The sequence below is a fragment of the Scyliorhinus torazame genome, chromosome 14 (assembly GCF_047496885.1).
Source record: "Scyliorhinus torazame isolate Kashiwa2021f chromosome 14, sScyTor2.1, whole genome shotgun sequence".
Classification (NCBI taxonomy): Eukaryota; Metazoa; Chordata; class Chondrichthyes; order Carcharhiniformes; family Scyliorhinidae; genus Scyliorhinus; species Scyliorhinus torazame.
In genome coordinates, this window is record NC_092720.1 from 187,122,998 (window position 1) to 187,138,306 (window position 15,309).

At 49.9% G+C, this 15,309-nt stretch overlaps 1 pseudogene; it reads left to right on the forward strand.

Moving 5' to 3' along the window:
* The window catches only part of LOC140390278 (cytochrome P450 2K1-like), a 166,446-nt pseudogene that overhangs the window by 137,281 nt on the left and 13,856 nt on the right, over positions 1–15,309 (forward strand).

A 15,309-nucleotide genomic window follows, 5' to 3' on the forward strand; every position in this document is an offset into this window, starting at 1 on the left:
GCATTGCTGCCTAGGGCGCTGAGGACCTGGGTTCGAATCCCGGCCCTGGGTCACTCCGCATGGAGTTTGCACATTCTCCCCGTGTCTGCGTGGGTTTCACCCCCACAACCCGAAGATGTGCAGGTTAGGTGGATTGGCCACGCTAAATTGCCCCTTAATTGAAAAAAAAAGAATTGGGTACTCTAAATTTATATTTTAAAAATGTGAGCATGTTGACGGCAGAGGGAAAGGAGACGGAGGTGGTGGTGGCACTGGATGCAGAGAAGGTGTTTGATTGGGTAGAGTTGGGTTATTTGATGGTGGTCTTAGAAAGATGTGGGATCGGGACGAGGTTCACAGCGTGGGTATGGCTGCTGTATTGGGAGCCGATGGTGAGTGTTCGCACTAATTATATTAATTTGGAATACTTTCCTTTGCACCGGGGTACTGGGCAGGGGTGTCCTACATCCCTATTGTTGTTTGCATTGGCTATAGAGCCTTTGGCCAACGCGCGAAAGAGCTCAGGGGATAGTGAGGGGTGGGGTGTAGCACAGGATATCCTTATATGCTGATGATCTGCTACTGTGCATCTCAAAGCCGAGCATGTCTGTGGGGTATAGAAAGGGACTGCTCCAAAGATTTGGGTCGTTATCGGGGTGGGGGGTGCAGGGGTAGGGGGGCTGCCATTTCGTATAGCGGCAAACTTACTTTAGATACTTGGGAGTGCAGGTGATGCGGGATTGGGGTGGGCCCCGAAGGTATAATGTTACTAGTTTGGCGGGCCGGGTGCAGGCAGTTAAAATGAATGTGTTGCCGCGATTTTTGTTCCTCTTTCAGTGCCTGCAGGTTTTTTACCGAAATCTCACTTCAAAGAGTTGGACAAATTGGTCACTTCCTTTATTTGGGGGAGGAGGAAAGGGAAAAGTGGCTAGGGATAGGAGGCTGGTCTTACAGAGAGGGCGACAGGCAGGGGCGAGATTCTAGGCCTCCCAAACTTACTGTAGTATTGCTGGGCGGCGAATGCGGAGAAGGTGTAGAGGTGGGTGGGGGGTCCCAATGGGTTAAAATGGAGGAGGGTTCATGTAGGGGGTTGAGGGCGCTGGCAACGGCGCCGCTCCCAATGGCTCCGAGCAGGTATTTGGTGAGTCCGGTGGTGGCGGCCACTTTGAAGAGTAGGAGACAATTTCGGCAGCGCTTTAAGCTGGGGGCTGGGTCAGGGGACGCCGATTGGGGGGAATCATGGGTTCGAGTCGGGGAGGATGGATACAAGATTTCGGAGATGGGAGGAGAGGGGGATTAGGGAAATGAAAAATCTGCCAAACCTCACGCCTTTACTGTGGAGTGCTGCCTTCACCTGTCCGTAGGCCGCACGCCACTTCGCCAGCTCGACCATCAAGGCTTGGTATATCCAAATACCAACGCCTTCCCACTTTTACCTCGCGCCTTTGCTTCAGCCAACTCAGGACTTTCTCCTTGACATGAAACTTATGATAGCAGATTATTTTGTTTTTAAATGTATTTTATTACAAACTTGTATCACAGCAGGTTACAGCCAGTAAACACCCGGGAAACATACTTCCCAACAATCACCTATACAGTCTGTACAGACTTTCCCCCTTTTTCACCCCCACTGCTCCCCATCGCCCCCACCCCTCTGCGACGAATAGCTCGTCAAACACGGTCACAAACATCCCCCACCTTTTCGCAAGCTCTCCCGCTGAGCCCCTTAACTCATCCTTTATCTTCTCTAACCGCAGGAAGTCGTACCCGTCACCCACCCAAGCCGCTACACCCAGTGGCGATGCCGACCGCCACACCAGCAAAATCCGTCGCCATGCAATCAGAGAGGCGAAGGCCACGACATCAGCCTTCCTCCTCTCCAGGAGCTCCTGCTTCTCTGAAACCCCAAATATCGTCACCAATGGGTCCGACTCCACCGTCTCCTCCACTATCCTGGCTAAGACTGCGAACACTTCTGCCCAGAACCTTCACAGTTTTTCACAACCCCAAAACATGTGCGTGTGATTTGCTGCCACCCGCCCACACTTCTCACACTCATCTGCTACCCCTGAAAGAACCCACTCATTCTCGCCCGAGTCATATGCACCCTGTGCACCACCTTAAACTGTATCAGGCACATCTTGCACAAGAGGAGATCACATTTACCCATGATAGCAGATTATAACTGCCCTTGGTGACTCGTTTGCTTTTGGCTTGGGCATGAGCGACCAATGTGCCCTTTCCTGCTCATATCGGGAGGGTTCTTCCCCCTTCCCCAACAGCTCTGACAACATCTTTGCAAAGTACTCAGTTGGCCTCGGACCCTCCATCCCCTTAAGCAGGCGCACTATTCCTATGTTATGCCGCCTCGACCTGTTCTCAAGATCCTCCATCTTGGTTCTGAGCCCTTTTGATAGCTTTCTCCACCCTTCGCAGCTCCTCACCCATCGAGGTGAACTGGTCACTGTGCTGCGACAGAGGTTCCTCCACCCCCTTTAAGTTTTCTTGTTGTTCCCGTACCTCGGCCGATGTCTTCGACATTGCCGCCTTCACCGGGGCAATCACCTCGTCCACCCACTCCTTCATCGCAGCCATCATCTCCTTTCGCAGCACCTCCCATGTGCTTACTGAACAGCCTCTCCCCCAATCACCTCAGTCAGAGTTTCCACGGTGAGGGGAGTGGCCCCACCCAGCAATCCAGCCTCCGCCATCTTTCCTCCTGCCGCATTCACCCGTTCACCCGACGGCAAACCTTCGCTCACTCCCTTCTTTCAGTGGCATTCTTCTGGGTCTTTGACATCTCCCCTCTTCCTTCTGCCTTCCTGCACCAGCTTGTTCAAAAACTGACCCTGAAACCGGGCATTAAAATCCAAAACCCAGAGCCTCAAGCAGGAGCCACCCAATGTGCGACCTCGGCCCACATGCCGTAATTTTAATATTGATCCCATTTACTTCCTGTTGTAGCCATCTGGGATGGCCACTTACACCAAGAAACATGGACGTTTGCAAAGCATAATGGGGACAATGGAAGGTTCAGGCAGGCACGGAGCCTGAATGTATATTTGTGGACACACAACCCAGACAGCATCGAAACCCCCAGCCGATTTACATATTGATGGCCCATCTGCGCAAGACAAAGACTGGTATTCAGGTATCCGATACAGTTCCAGACATTTCGGCGCCACTCCCCTTAGTAAGGAAGCACAGCGAGCGAGGTCAATGACTGCTTCGGACACGCCCAGCCATCAAGGCACCTTTATTGGGCAGATTGAAGGCAGTGATCGAGAACTGTCCAATTAATTGGATCCAAGCCTAAGTACCGCCCAAGAGCGCGCAACATCTCCCAAGGATAAAGAAGAACCCTGCCATGTGTTCGGCCTCTTTTGAACCTGGCGCTCTGGGAACGTGGCCCTCCATCTGCAGCACCACGACTAGAAGCAAGTTCAAGTTCGACGTTCGCTACCAGACAGACGATCCTAGCTGAACCTCTGTTATTTTTCCGGACCCAATAGATCCAGATTCGAACAAAGGCCACTGTTCCTCTGACCTAAGCCGGGTGCCCGAAGTTAAGTACAGGTTGTTATAGCAAGAGGTGTAATTTAGCTTGTAGTGTTTATCTTGCATGCGTTAGTTAAACTTGCGTGTAAATAAAGTATCATTGACTTTGAACTAACTAACTGGTTGTTTGGCTCTTTGATCGATACCCGGTTGAACCTTGTGGCGGTATCAACTGACACCTGGCGACTCTGAAAGCATATCATATTCATAGTTCCATTAAGAAAGGCAACCTTATTGACTTCGTAACATACGATGAACGTCTGAGGATCCCGGGATTATATTCATTGGAGTTTAGGAGGTTGAGGGGAGATCTAATAGAAACTTACAAGATAATGAATGGCTTAGATAGTGTGGACGTAGGGAAGTTGTTTCCATTAGCAGGGGAGACTAGGACCCGGGGGCACAGCCTTCGAATAAAAGGGAGTCACTTTAGAACAGAGATGAGGAGAAATGTCTTCAGCCAGAGAGTGGTGGGTCTGTGGAATTCATTGCCACAGAGGGCGGTGGAGGCTGGGACGTTGAGTGTCTTTAAGACAGAAGTTGATAAATTCTTGATTTCTCGAGGAATTAAGGGCTATGGAGAGAGAGCGGGTAAATGGAGTTGAAATCAGCCATGATTGAATGGTGGAGTGGACTCGATGGGCCGAATGGCCTTACTTCCGTTCCTATGTGTTATGGTCTTATGGACTGCCATATTCATAGCAAGTAAAAGATAAACACTGTTGACTCTCCTTCCCAAATTGTATCACTTCACAATTCTCTGCATTACGTTTCATACATGTCTCTCCATGTTACCAATCTGCCTATGACCTCTGGACATCTGTTACTAACCTCTCACTGCTGACTACATTTCTGATTTTCACAAATACCACAAAATTAAAATAATGCAAATTAAAATGACGAGTCTGAAACAATACGACACCTTTCATGACCCCAAGACATCCCAAAGCCTTTGACAGACAATGACCTATTTGTGAAGTGTGATCATTGCTGTGTTACATGGAACTGAGGGGAGTGAATTTTTACACAATAAGACCCCACAGAAACATTTGTGATGGTGAGTTTTCCATTGAAATATCGGCTGACACAGGATGAAGAGCTCCACTGCATTTACTCAACTGGTTCCATGTGATCTTTTTACATCCATCTGACCTCATTTGAACATTTGACGATGCAGCACTCCCTCAGAACGGCACTGAAATGCCAGCCCAGATTATTTGCTCAAGTTTGCAAAGTGCGACTTGAACTTATGAGGTGAGAGGGCCACAGCTCTGGGTTACACAGGTTGGCCTTGCAGTTGGTATGTGCCCAGACATTTTCCTGCAGAATGCAGTACATTCTCCTTTATTCCCTTTGTCCTGAAGGAATCAAGAGGCCAAGATTCGGAATTTGAGAGGAGGGATTCGCTGGCTACGACCATTGACCTGTTCGGTGCCGGTACGGAAACCACCGCCACGACCATCTGCTGGGGACTTCTTCTAATGATGAAATATCCAGAAATTCAGAGTGAGAAATCATTAACATCTCTCCTGTTGCTTTGTTGTGGTGTTGTCTGATGAGAAATCAGGAAACGTTACCTAATGAGGTCTTGTTTACATACGATCTCTGAGGCTGACTAACAGGACGCCATGAGTAGTGATAAGGGGCGTCTTTCTCAGGTTGGCCGGCAACAACCATTGGAGTGCGACAGGGATTAGTGCTGGGACTGCAGCTGTTCACATTATCTATGAATGATTTGGAGGAAGGAACAGAGTGTACTGTGGCCAAATTTACAGATGATACAAAAAGGGAAGGAAGGCAGGTTGTGATGATATAAAGAGGCCACTCACCCACCTATCGCCGTAACCCCACCTATTGGACACTAAGGGGCACGACCCAGATCAGCATATTTAAATGAGCTGAGTGGCTGATATAAATATACATCCACGGGATTCTCCCGGTGCCCGAGACTCAACGGCCACAACTGCGAGACCTCGCCAGGGTGCCATTTAACACTGGCTCACACTAACTTGGTCCAGGTGTAACAGCACCTGGAGGGAAGTCCCAGGTCAGTGGAGAGCTCCAGGTGATCGGGAACAGCGCAGGCTGGTACCCTGGATCTCCCTATGGCACCTGGGAACTTTGGCACTGCCAGTCTGGCAACCTGTCAGTGCCTGCCTTGCACTGCCAGAGTGCCTAGGTGGCACTGGTAGGGCACTGCCATGGCACCAGGTTGGCAGTGCCAGGGTGCCTGGTTGTCGTTGGGTGAGTGGGAGCCTGAAAAGGCGGGGGGGGGGGCAGAGGAAATGATCAGGGCAGCATTCCGAAACTCAGCCACGATCTGCGAGGACCCTGTCCTGCTGATGAGCTAAAGCCTCGGCGGCGACAACCTCCCCAAGGCCAGAAGAAATGGTGGCATGTGGCGCAGTGGTTAGCAATGGGACTGCGATGCTGAGGACCCGGGTTCGAATCCCAGCCTGGGTCACTGTCCGTGTGGAGTTTGCACATTCTCCCCATGTCTGCGTGGGTTTCACCCCCACAACCCAAAGATGTGCAGGTTAGGTGGATTGGCGACATTAAATTGCCCCTTAATTGGGGGAAAAAAAATTGAATACTCTAACTACAGCCGCCGAGAAACACTCCACCAAACGCTCCCTAAACTCCCGGACATAGAGTATTTTTGGGAGAATCATGATTTGATTTGATTTGATTTGATTTATTGTCACATGTATCGAAGTACGGTGAAAAGTATTTTTCTGCAGCCGAGGGAACGTACACAGTACGTACATAGAAGACACAAGAATAATCAACAGGACTTCCGGGTGCGGCGATGACCAGCTGAGTCACACGTTTCAGCACCTCCCGTTGGAACGGACTTTTGGGCTCTTATTAGGAGCCCCAACGGCAATTTTTAACGACCAAAATCACTGTGCGGTGAAATAGAAGGGAATCCCCCCGGAAAGATATGGAAAAAGGAGAGGATAGCGGCCGGATTGCAGTGGATCCTTTGGAGCAGCGGCAAGGAAGGGAAGCTCGAAGCAAGATGGCGTCGGAAGGTGGCAGTTTGGTATGGGGCCCGGAGCAACAAGAGTTCCTGCGGCGTTGTGTGGAAGAGCTGAAGAAGGAGGTGTAGGCCCCGATGCTACAGGCGATTGAAGGGCTAAAGGAGGCGCAGAGGACCCAGGAGCTGGAGCTTCGGGTCGTGAAGGCAAAGGCTGCTGAAAATGAAGATGAAATACAGGGCCTGGTGGTAAGGACAGAGACGCACGAGGCACAGCACAAAAGGTGTGTGGAGAGGTTGGAAGCCCTGGAGAATAATTCGAGGAGGAAGAATTTAAGAGTCTTGGGTCTTCCCGAAGGCGCAGAGGGGGCGGACGTCGGGGCATATGTGAGCACGATGCTTCACTCGCTAATGGGATCGGAGGCCCCGACGGGCCCTTTGGAGGTGGAGGGAACTTATCGAGTCCTGGCGCGAAGACCAAAGGCTGGAGAAATACCTCGAGCCATAGTGCTGAGGTTCCACCGCTACAACGACAGAGAGATGGTCCTAAGATGGGCGAAGAAAACTCGGAGCTGTAGGTGGGAGAACGCGGTGATCCGCGTATGCCAGGATTGGAGTGCGGAGGTGGCGAGAAGGAGGGCAAGTTTCAATCGGGCTAAGGCGGTGCTTCACAAAAAGAAGGTTAAATTTGGAATTTTGCAACCGGCGAGACTGTGGGTCGCACACCAAGGGAAGCACCGCTACTTTGAGACGGCAGAAGAGGCGTGGACATTCATTGTGGACGAGAAGTTGGAATAGTCTGGCGAGAGAAAGAGCTTCTGGGATAAAGTGGTGGGGTGATTATGTGGGGCGAGGTTTCAATCCTGTAACTTTTCTCTCTTCCCCTCGTTGGGGGGGCGGGGAGTATGAGGAACTGTGGGCGCCGGTGGGAAGGAAAGGGGAAGGAGAAGGGAACTGCGCCATTAGGGGCGGGGCCGAGTGGGAAACGCGTGAGTTGCTCCTGCGCTAGGGTAATTATGGCGGGAACAGGGACGCAGGAAGGTGGGGGCCTCGCACAGTGAGAGGCCGAGGGCAAACGGGGAAGCCGAGGTCAGCCAGAGTTTGCTGACTTCTGGGAGTAACATGGGGGGTGTAATTACGCTCGAGGGGGATCTAGCGGAGGGGGGGGAGGGAGTTAACTGGTTTGCTGCTGCTAAGGGGAAGGGGGAGCTGTTATGGGGCGGGGTGGTCGAGACGGGAGGGCACCGTCGGTGGGATATATGGGTACGTGGGAACCGGGTAAGGAGCTGGGTTAAAAAAGGGGATGGCTAGTCGATAGGGCGGGGGGGGTAAAGAGCCCCCCAACCCGGCTGATCACGTGGAACGTGAGAGGGCTGAATGGGCCGATTAAAAGGGCACGGGTACTCGCACACCTAAAGAAATTAAAGGCAGATGTGGTTATGTTGCAGGAGACGCACCTGAAACGGACAGACCAGGTTCGACTACGTAAAGGATGGGTGGGACAGGTGTTTCATTCAGGTCTAGATACGAAGCATAGGGGGGTGGCTATTTTAGTGGGGAAACAGGTACTGTTTGAGGCAAAGACCATAGTAGCGGACAGTGGGGGTAGATACGTGATGGTGAGTGGCAGATTGCAAGGGGAGGCGGTGGTTCTGGTGAACGTATACGCCCCGAACTGGGATGATGCATTTCCTGGATCAGCTGGAATTCCCGAAGGTGGAGGAGCAGGAGAGGGCGGGACTGGGAGCACAGATTGAGGTGGAGGAGGTGATAAAGGGGATTGGGAGCATGCAGGCGGGGAAGGCCCCGGGACCGGATGGGTTCCCGGTGGAATTTTATAGGAAATATATGGACCTACTGGCCCCGCTTTTGACGAGAACCTTTAATGAGGCCAGGGAAAGGGGGAAGCTGCCCCCGACTATGTCGGAGGCGACAATATCGTTACTTTTGAAGAAGGAAAAAGACCCGCTGCAGTGTGGGTCCTACAGGCCCATTTCCCTTTTGAACGTGGATGCTAAGCTCCTGGCCAAGGTGATGGCGACGAGGATAGAGGATTGTGTCCCGGGGGTGGTCCACGAGGATCAAACTCTGTTCGTTAAGGGGAGACAGCTGAACACGAACATACGGAGGCTGCTAGGCGTGATGATGATTCCCCCACCAGAGGGGGAGGCGGAGATAGTGGTGGCGATGGATGCCAAGAAAGCATTCGACAGAGTGGAGTGGGACTACCTGTGGGAAGTGTTGAGGAGGTTTGGTTTTGGAGAAGGGTTTATTGGATGGGTACAGCTGCTATATAGGGCCCCGGTGGCAAGTGTGATCACGAACAGGCAGAGGTCTGACTACTTCCATCTTTATAGAGGGATGAGGCAGGGGTGTCCCCTGTCTCCGTTACTGTTTGCATTGGCAATTGAGCCCCTGGCCATAGCATTGAGGGGCTCCAGGAAGTGGAGGGGAGTACTTAGGGGAGGAGAAGAACACCGGGTATCATTGTATGCAGATGATTTATTGCTGTATGTTGCGGACCCAGTGGAGGGGATGCCTGAGATAATGCAGACACTCAGGGAGTTTGGGGAATTCTCGGGGTACAAATTGAATATGGGGAAGAGTGAGTTGTTTGTGGTGCATCCGGGGGAGCAGAGTAGGGGAATAGATGATTTACCGCTGAGGAAGGTAACAAGAGATTTCCGGTACTTAGGGATTCAGATAGCCAGGAGTTGGGGAACCTTACATAGGTTAAATCTAACACGATTGGTGGAACAGATGGAGGAGGATTTTAAGAGATGGGACATGGTGCCCCTGTCACTGGTGGGTAGGGTGCAGGCGGTCAAAATGGTAGTCCTCCCGAGATTCCTTTTTGTGTTTCAGTGCCTCCCGGTGATGGTCACGAAGGCTTTTTTCAAGAAAATCGAGAAAAGTGTCATGAGTTTTGTGTGGGCTGGGAAGACCCCGAGAGTGAGGAGGCGGTTTTTGCAGCGTAGCAGGGATAGGGGGGGACTGGCACTACCGAGCTTAAGTGAGTACTATTGGGCCGCCAATATCTCAATGGTGTGTAAGTGGATGGGAGAAGGGGAGGGAGCGACGTGGAAGAGATTGGAGATGGCGTCCTGCAAAGGAACCAGCCTACAAGCACTGGTGACGGCGCCGTTGCCGTTCTCCCCGAAGAAATACACCACAAGTTCAGTGGTGGTGGCAACGCAAAAAATTTTGGGGCAGTGGAGACGACATAGGGGAATGACGGGAGCCTCGGTGCGGTCCCCGATAAGAAATAATCATAGGTTTGTCCCAGGGAGAATAGATGGGGGATTTAGAGCATGGCAGAGAGCTGGGATTGTGCAACTGAGGGATCTGTTCCTAGACGGGACGTTTGCGAGTCTGGGAGCGCTGACGGAAAAATATGGGTTGCCCCAAGGGAATGCATTTTGGTGCATGCAACTGAGGGCTTTTGCGAGGCAACAGGTGAGGGAATTCCCACAGCTCCCGACGCAGGAGATTCAGGATAGAGTGATCTCAGGGACATGGGTGGGGGATGGTAGGGTGTCGGATATATACAGGGAAATGAGAGACGAGGGGGAGATCATGGTGGATGAGCTGAAGGGAAAATGGGAAGAAGAGCTGGGGGAAGAGATTGAAGAGGGGCTGTGGGCAGACGCCCAACATAGGGTAAACTCTTCGTCCTCGTGCGCCAGGCTTAGCCTGATACAATTCAATGTTTTGCACAGGGCGCATATGACCGGAGCAAGGCTCAGTAAATTTTTTGGGGTAGAGGATAGGTGTGGGAGATGCTCGAGGAGCCCAGCAAACCACACCCACATGTTTTGGTCATGCCCGGCACTGCAGGGGTTCTGGGTGGGGGTGGCGAATGTGCTTTTGAAGGTGGTGGGGGTCCGGGTCGAGCCAAGCTGGGGGTTGGCTATATTCGGGGTTGCAGAAGAGCCGGGAGTGCAGGAGGCGAAAGAGGCTGATGTCTTGGCCTTTGCGTCCCTAGTAGCCTGGCGAAGGATATTGCTTATGTGGAAGGAAGCCAAACCCCCGGGCGTGGAGACCTGGATAAACGACATGGCAGGGTTTATAAAACTAGAACGGATAAAGTTCGCACTAAGGGGTTCGGCTCAAGGGTTCACCAGGCGGTGCCGACCGTTCATTAACTACCTCGCAGAACGATAAAGGAAATGGGAAGGTAACAGCAGCAACCCAGGGGGGAAGGGGGGAGGGGGGAGGGCTCGGGTGGGTCCTCAGGGGTGTTTTTGTATAGATATTTATACTTGGTTATGTATATTGGATTGCTTGATTCTATTATTTGGGAGAGTTATTATTTTTGTTATGGCAGTTGCCATTTAGTTTATATATTATTTATTTATTTGTTAAAAACGGTCACTGTTATTTATATTGTTTTATTGTTGTAAAAGGGGGAAAAACCTTTGTACTGTTTTGTTTGGCCGAAAAATTTGAATAAAATATATTTAAAAAAAAAAGAATAATCAACAGGAAACATTGGCAAATGGTACATCGACAAAACAGTGATTGGTTACAGTGCGGAACAAGGGGCCAAACAAAGCAAATACATGAGCAAGAGCAGCATAGGGCGTCGTGAGTAGTGTTCTTACAGGAACAGATCAGTCCGAGGGGGGGTCGTTGAGGAGTCTAGTAGCTGTGGGGAAGAAGCTGTTCCTATGTCTGAATGTGCGGGTCATCAGACGTCTGTACCTTCTGCCTGATGGAAGGGTCTGTAAGAAGGCAATGCCTGGGTGGGAGGGGTCTCTGATAATGTTGTCTGTCTTCCTGAGGCAGCGGGAGGTGTATACAGAATCAATATGGGGATGGCAACATTGTGTGATGCGTTGGGCTGAGTTCACCACACTCTGCAGTTTCTTGCGATCTTGAACCGAGCAGTTGCCATACCAGGCTGTGATGCAGCCGGATAGGATGCTCTGTATCGCACATCTGTAGAAGTTTGTGAGAGTCGATGCAGTTTCTTTAGCCTAAGGTGTTGTTCCCCCAGTTTGCGTTGGGCTTCACTGGAACATTGTAGCAGGCCAAGGACAGACATGCGGGCATGAGAGAACACCTTAAAATACATCACATTTCTACCTCTCTTTAACTCCGAAGAAGAGTCATGTAGACGTGAAATGTTAATCCTGGGCTTGAATTTTCCAGTCCCATCTGTCTGGGGGCCGGAAATTCCAGCCCGAGGTCAACAGACATTTTAATAGTCCGTTAAATTGTCCGTCCTGCCCATGACGATTCCCTTGGTGGGCGGGATCGGAATATTTACCCCTCGGTTTCCCTCTCCGCAGACGCTGCCAGAATTGCTGAGTTTTTCCAGCTTTTTCTGAGCTTATTTCAGATTTCCAAAATCCGCAGTAACTTGTTTTTCTTTAACACAACTCACTGTTTCCTGTTCTTGAGCCAATTTTTAATAATCCAATTGGGCACTGACCCTTCAATCCAATGAGCCTTAATTTAATTAACAAGCTCTTTAGTACAAAATTAATTTAAGGACACAATGAATTCTCACAAACACAAAATAGTTGAAAAGCCACCAAGGGCACTGCAGGATCTGGGGGTATTTTAGTGACTATTTAAAGATGGCAGCACTGCATTATTTTAGAGGTGTTCTCCAGCAAACCATAAAATATACCTTTAAGTTTAGTGCTCCATAGGGACGGCACGGTGGGGCAGTGGTTAGCACTGCTGCCTACTGCGCTGAGGACACGGGTTCGATCCCGGCCCCGGGTTACTGTCTGTGAGGAGTTTGCACATTCTCCCCATGTCTGCGTGGGTCTCACCCCCACAACATAAAGATGTGCAAGTTAAGTGGATTGGCCACACTAAATTGCCCCTTAATTGGAAAAGAAAATAATTGGGTACTCTAAATTTCTTATTAAAAAAAGATTTAGTGCTCCATTGGCAACGCTACATCAGTCTTGGCTTTTGATCTTTTCAAATTCATGGAAGCTGAATATTGAAGAGGAAACATAACAAAGAACAAACAACAATTCAGCACAGGAACAGGTCCTTGGCTCTCCAAGCCTGTACCAGTCGCGATACCAATTTTTGCCAAAACCCACAGCACTTCCTTGTGCCGTATCCCTCTATACCCATCCTATCCATGTATTTGTCAAGATGCCTTTTGAACGCCGTTAATGTATCTACTTCCACAGCCTCCCCTGGCAACGCGTTCCATGCACTCACCACCCTCTGCGTAAAAAACCTGCCTCGCACATCTCCTCTAAACATTGCCCCATGGACCTTAAACCTATGCCCACTGGTGACTGACCCCTCCACCCTGGGAAAGAGTGCCTGCCCATCCACCCTATCCATGCTGCTCAAAATCTTGTAGATTTCTATCAGGTCACCCTCAACCTCCGTCTTTCTAATGAAAACAGTCCGAGTCTATTCAGCATCTCCACATAGCTCATAGGTCATAGATCATAGAATTTACAGTGCAGAAGGAGGCCATTCAGCCCATCGAGTCTGCACCAGCTCTTGAAAAGAGCACCCTACCCAAGCCCACATCCCCACCCTATTCCCATAACCCAATAACCCCACCCAAAACTAAGGCCAATTTTGGACACTAACGGCAATTTAGCATGGCCAATCCACCTAACCTGCACATCTTTGGACTGTGGGAGGAAACCGGAGCACCCAGAGGAAACCCACGCAGACACGGGGATAACGTGCAGACTCCGCACAGACAGTGACCCAAGCCGGGAATCGAACCTGGGACCCTGGAGCTGTGAAGCAATTGTGCTAACCACTATGCTACTGTGCTGCCCTTAAGCTAATACCCTCCAGACCAGGCAACATCCTGGTAAACCTCCTCTGCACCCTTTCCAAAGCCTCCACACTCTTCTGGTAGCATTGCAGCCAGAATTGTGCGCAATATTCCAAGTACGGCCTTACCAAGGTTCTATACAACTGTCGCATGACTTGCCAGTTTTTATACTCGATGCCCCATCCAATGAAGGAAAGCATTCCGTATTCTTTCTTGACTACCTTGTCCACTTGTGTTGCCACCTTCAAAGATCTGTGGACCGGCACTCCCAGATCTCTCTGACTTTCTATATTCCTAAGGGTTTTGCCATTTACGATCTATTTCCTCTCTATATTAGACCTAGCAAAATGCATTACCTCACATTTGTCCAGATTAAACCCCATTTGCCATTTGTTTGCCCAAGTCTCCAACCTATCTATGTCCTGCTGTATCTTCTGACCTTCCTCAACACTATCTGCCACTCCACCAACCTTGGTGTCATCCGCAAACTTACTAATCAGACCAGCTACATTTTCTTCCAAGTCGTTTATGTACACTACAAACAACAGAGGCCAAAGCACAGATCCCTGAGGAACACCAGAAGTCACAACCCGTTCAGAAAAACACCCTTCTTCTGCTACCCTTTGCCTTCTGTGACCGAGCCAGTTCTGTATCCATCTTACCACCTCACCTCTGATTCTGTCTGACTCCACCTTTTATACCAGTCTGCCATGAGGCATCTTGTCAAAGACTTTACTGAAGTCCATGTAAACAAAATCTACCACCCTCCCCTCATCAATCATCTTTGTCACCTCCTCAATAAACTCAATCAAGTTAGTGAGGCATGACCTTCCCTTCACAAAACCATGCTGTCTTTCGCTTCTGAGTCCATTTGTTTCCAAATGGTTGTAAATCCTGTCCCTGAGAATTCTCTCCAATAATTTACCTATTACTGATGTGAGGCTCACCAGCCTATAGTTTCCAGGATTATCCCTGCTACCTTTCTTAAACAGCGAGACCACATTAGCTATTCTCCAGTCACAGCCATGAGGATACAAATATGTCAGTTAAGGCCCCAGTAATTTCCTCCCTTGCTTCCCTGAGTATTCTGGGGTAAATCCCAGCCGGCCCAGGACACTTATCTACCTTAATATCTTTTAAAAGACCCAATACCTCCTTTTCAATGTTAAGATGATCCAGACTGTCCACACATCCTAACCAAGAATCATCTTCCACAAAGTCACTTTCTTTGGCGAACACTGATGCACAGTACTCATTTAGTACCTCACCCATTTCCTCTGGCTCAACACATTGATTCCCCCCATTGTCCTTAAGTGGTTCAATCCTTTCCCTGGCCATCCTCTTGCATTTTAACATATGAATAAAAAGCTTTGGGATTCACCTTAATCCTACTTGCCAAGGACTTTTCATGACCCCTCCTGACCCTCAAATTTCCAGCTTCAGTACCTTCCTACTTTCTCGATACTCCTCAAGGGTCCCCAACCTTCTAGACCGTACAAAAGCCTCCTTTTTCTTTTTGATGAGTTCACAATGTCCCTCTTAATGCAAGGCTCCCTAAACTTCCCACACTTATCCTTCGTTCTCTCAGGAACGTGACTTTCCTGAATCCTAATCAACTGTCGCTTGAAAGACTCCCACATGCCCGATGTTGATTTACTATCCAACAGCCGCATCCAATCCAAATTCTTCAATTCGTGTCAAATGTTATCGTAATTTGCCTTTCCCCGCTTTAGCACCTTAACGACAGGGTTACCTTCATCCCTGTCCAAAATTACCCTAAAACGTACGGAATTGTGCTCACTATTCCCAAAATGTTCCCCTACTGAAACCTCAACCACCGGTCCAGGCTTATTCCCCAGTACCAGATCCAGTACTGCCCCTTCCCTAGTTAGACTATCTACATATTGCATCAAGAAGGCTTTCTGGATACACCTTGCAAACTCTGCCCATCCAAAGCCCCAGCACCAAGTGAGTCCCAGTCAATATAGGGGAACTTAACATCCCCTACCACAACAAC